The sequence below is a fragment of the Electrophorus electricus genome, chromosome 2, assembly GCF_041902795.1.
Source record: "Electrophorus electricus isolate QZ-2024a chromosome 2, ASM4190279v1, whole genome shotgun sequence".
NCBI lineage: Eukaryota > Metazoa > Chordata > Actinopteri > Gymnotiformes > Gymnotidae > Electrophorus > Electrophorus electricus.
The window spans coordinates 8,677,557-8,682,272 of record NC_137498.1 but is presented as its reverse complement, the minus strand read 5'-3'; the positions used below and the strand labels follow the sequence as shown (position 1 = coordinate 8,682,272).

General features: G+C 41.8%; 1 long non-coding RNA gene across 1 annotated transcript; it reads left to right on the top strand.

The window, feature by feature from the left end:
• Positions 1-1,605: 1,605 nt before the first annotated feature.
• LOC145660135 (uncharacterized) lies at positions 1,606-3,761 on the top strand. Its single transcript, XR_014126303.1, has 3 exons — positions 1,606-1,890; positions 2,485-2,784; positions 3,591-3,761. It is a non-coding gene; the product is annotated as an uncharacterized LOC145660135 (long non-coding RNA).
• The last annotated feature ends 955 nt before the right edge of the window (positions 3,762-4,716 follow it).

Sequence of the window (4,716 nt, the reverse complement as noted above, 5' to 3'; positions counted from 1 at the left end):
GTAAAACTAACAGGAACAGGCCTTTGGTAATATGTAGATGCTGAAAGCAACAGTACATCTGTGGTGTGAGTAGAGTTCACATTCCTAGAGGTGGAATGATATTCTTACAATGCCGGCTCCAGTTTTGGCTACTAAGCACAAGACATCAATCATGCAGACAAATTGCCCACCAAATATGGAAAGATCCAGTACTCAATTTGAACATGAATGGAACAAATCCTCACTAAGTTCTCATAGACTGCATTGTGGGTAATAAAAATGCTCTGAAAGTAAAATACTCCTTTAATCATCTGTTAAAGTCTTCTTGTTCTAAAGCCTCATGCAGCCTGTTTTAGGCCCCTCTCCACTGCAGTCTAGCTCTTCAGTCTCCACCAGCAGGGCTTTAGTGAACTCTGCTCATAATATGGCAGGTTTAGCTTCACCTGCTATTTTCATTAGTAATAGAAAAGATCCCTTTGACCCGTTGAAGTAGTTTGGGTGTTATAGAGAAATGAACTGACCAAACAGCACTGAGGGAGGTCATTTTAGGTCACTCCCACTGGCAATCACATTTTGTCTCTATGACAACGGACTGAAACGTTCAAGTTACAATGATGACGTTCTCACTGATGATGTGAAACTATCTGCTAGATCACTGACTGATAAAGAACAAAGAGGACATACCAAATGACAATGTATTAAACCCTACAGGATCACTATATATGTGAGTGAGAATGTTGTCATTCTTACTTATGTGTGTCTGTGTTGGGGATAGACGTTGGTCAGAACTTCATCTGAATGCACTTCCTCTCCACTATAACTGTAGTTGTCATATTATTCAGTAGAGTGTAGTTCTGAAGAGTGTGTGTATGGTGTGTATCAGCAGTCCTGCTGTAGCTGTGTGTAGTGTGTGTGTAACTCAGTAAGAATGCAGGTGTGTGTTTATCTGCTCCTTGTGCTCCATGCTGCTGATGGTGAGTGTTACCTTCTCTCTACTTCTGTAGATCATCAAATATCTACTCAGTAGCTACTTTATAAGAAACACTGAAAACATCTATAGGAGTTCAGTTAGAGACGACATCTCTGACCACGTATAAAAGGCACTTTAAAGGCACATGTGGACACTAGTGCCAATGGGTGATGTTACTGTTTCTAATAAAGTAGGTGGTGAGAATAAAATTGTGCGTGTGTATGTGTGTGTGTGTGTGTGTGTGTGTGTGTGTGTGTGCGCGTGTGTGTGTTGTATATTACCTGAACATGTAAGGTAGAATTTAAGATTTGGTTATTGGGCTGCTTTCAGTTGTAAACCAAACCTTGAACACAATGTGTCATTGTGGTGCAGTTATATCTAATTACATATAACCCATGCATATCGGATTCAGTGCTCAGACTAGAGCATAATAATCAGAGTAAAGTAAGTAGTCAGTACATGGTTGTATAGTAAATGTTACTCTGAACAATCACAAATCTCTGTGTGCTTGAGATAGTTAAGCCATGTTAAAGAGAAAAGAGATGAAAAGAGTAAAGAGATGAAACTCAAATGTTGGGACATGCACATGAGGGGATTGATGGTGAAGGTCTTCTACTGGTGTGTTTCTGCAGGCTGTACACTGGAACATCAGAAGATCACAGAGGTCACTGCATTCGCAGGAGACTCAGTACTACTGCCCTGTTCCTGCACTGACCCACAAACCAGACCTGAGAGTTTCACCTGGCAGAAACACCAAAACTCCAGTTATACAGACCTCTCCAGTGAGAGTGAACAGTACAGAAACAGACTTCAGCTGGGTACTGCTCACGCTCCAGGAAATCTCTCTCTACTCATATCACACCTGACTGAGGAGGATGAGGGAGACTACAGGTGTCAAACTAAAGGGAATAAACACAAAGACATCAAACTTTATGTTTCAGGTAAAATATTATTCAGAAATACAGACAAATTAAAATCTCCTAAGTAGATTTCACCTGGTGGATCTCCATCATGAACTTCGCTTTTCAAACATTCATATAAATGTAATATAAATACATTCACCACACACTTTATTAGACACATATACATCACATATTACTAAAATTCAAAAACAGGACATTTAAAAATAGAGAAACACCATTACATATTTATGTATCTAACATGTGGACCACATTATCCTCAGATATTAGTCACCAGACACCCTCTGTCACCAGTCTAGAAGAGTTAAACACAACTAACATACATTTCACCTGCCCTCAGTTAACACTAACTGTGTATTACACCAGATGGGCTAGAACCACTGACTCTACAAATACAAGATTTTTCCCATCCATTCATATATATCAAATGTGACAGAGCATAAACTGTTGCATAAACTTTGTAAGTTACAGAACATCAGAACATCTTTTTGATGTTAAAAATTTGACAAATGGATTTGTTTTGTCTTCATATGATGGCTCACAGAAGAATGTCACTGGTTGTACTGGTTACTTCATAACAGTAGTGTAACATGTCAGTGTTTCTGCTCTCTCTAGTCTGTAAGGATATTGTGAATCCTCCCACAGTGCTGAGTGGATACGTGGGAGGGTCTGTCCTGCTGCCCTGTTCCTGCACTAAACTGCTGGCCAAGCCAAAGACTGTCAGATGGAATTTTATAAACAAATCTAAAGACATCTACCCAACTGACCAGCCAATCCGTTACACTGATAGAATTCAGCTGGTTACTGCTCCAGGAAATTTCTCTTTATTCATATCTGGTCTGACTAAAGAGGATGAGGGAAAGTACATGTGTAGTATCAGTGTTCACCATACAACTGTCAATCTCAATGTAAAAGGTAAACAAACCACTTTTATATTTAGTGTATGTCTAAAATGTTTTTGACTACATTTAGTGACTGGTCTGTACCAATAACTACTGCACTATGTAAAAACAAATGTATTGCCTAGACATCCTAGTAGCAAATATGGAATAATATGCTCATCTAAAATATGAATCTGAACTCAATGATGCAACACTAATAGATCACAGACCTAAAACACTCAGAAATAAAATATGACGTTCTATTTGTGCTTCACTTTCATCTCTCCATCTTTAATCCAAGGAGCCTTGGTCATGTGGTCAGAAACTGACCAGTGATCTCGAAAATATTCATGGAAACAGACAGGCTCCAGTGTCTAACTGTGTGCATACTAGGTGTTTCTAAAGAGTATAAACACACCAGAATTGTGGCTGACTGTACTGTGTAATGAGGTTTAAAAAGCACAATTTCATAAACAGCTCTGGCTTTTTGGGCACCAAACATTAAGAATCAATAAGAAAATATGACAGAGTATTACGTCCCACCTCCTTGCCTCTCTGTAATTATTTGATTTGCTCACAGAAAATTACTGATTTTATTATTTTTTTTAAAGCAATTCTTCCTGCTTCATAAAGGATGTACAGAGCCCTGTAAGCTCAGACTTTGCTGTCGTTTTACCACCACTGACATACAGCAAACCAAACACAGCAAACTGAACAATTTTGTTTGTACAAATTGTAAATACAATTCTGTAGTATAAAATCTAAAGTTAAACATACAAAATACATAACAGCCCTGAACCCTCATTACTTATAACTGATCACACTTTTCTATTCTGGCAGAGGCTCCATATAAACCTGTAAATCCTCCTCCAGTGGACACTGACACAACAAGTCCAACAGCTTCAACTAAACCTACTACTACAATGACGTCTCCAAATGGTTATAAGACATTCAGTCCATCATCTACCAATGGAGGTAACACACATTGGTTTAACGAGTGTGGGGCAGTATGCAAGTATGAGGTAACCTTGTCTGATGCATTTTTTAATGAAAATGAAAGCACACATGAACATACTGTGCTAATGTTGCATACACAATGTCATACAAGCGATTAAGGCAAAATAACTGACATTAGTGGTTGTACAGGATTGGACTTTATAGGGTAAATAATGAGGGTGAGACTAGACCCAGGTGATGGGGGTAAGTGAAAGGAGAAACACAGGACCCCTGTGTGAGGGCATGAACCACACAAAGCATGTGGAGGAACAAAAACAAACAAAGGAGCACATGGGGAGGAGGATGGTGGTGAGGGGTGTTACAGTAGCACCCACACCCCCCTTAACACGGGGCTCCTGTGTGATGGTGGTGAGAGGTGTTACAGTAGCACCCACACCCCCCTTAACACGGGGCTCCTGTGTGATGGTGGTGAGGGGTGTTACAGTAGCACCCACACCCCCCTTAACACGGGGCTCCTGTGTGATGGTGGTGAGGGGTGTTACAGTAGCACCCACACCCCCCTTAACACGGGGCTCCTGTGTGATGGTGGTGAGGGGTGTTACAGTAGCACCCACACCCCCCTTAACACGGGGCTCCTGTGTGATGGTGGTGAGGGGTGTTACAGTAGCACCCACACCCCCCTTAACACGGGGCTCCTGTGTGATGGTGGTGAGAGGTGTTACAGTAGCACCCACACCCCCCTTAACACGGGGCTCCTGTGTGATGGTGGTGAGGGGTGTTACAGTAGCACCCACACCCCCCTTAACACGGGGCTCCTGTGTGATGGTGGTGAGAGGTGTTACAGTAGCACCCACACCCCCCTTAACACGGGGCTCCTGTGTGATGGTGGTGAGGGGTGTTACAGTAGCACCCACACCCCCCTTAACACGGGGCTCCTGTGTGATGGTGGTGAGGGGTGTTACAGTAGCACCCACACCCCCCTTAACACGGGGCTCCTGTGTGATGGTGG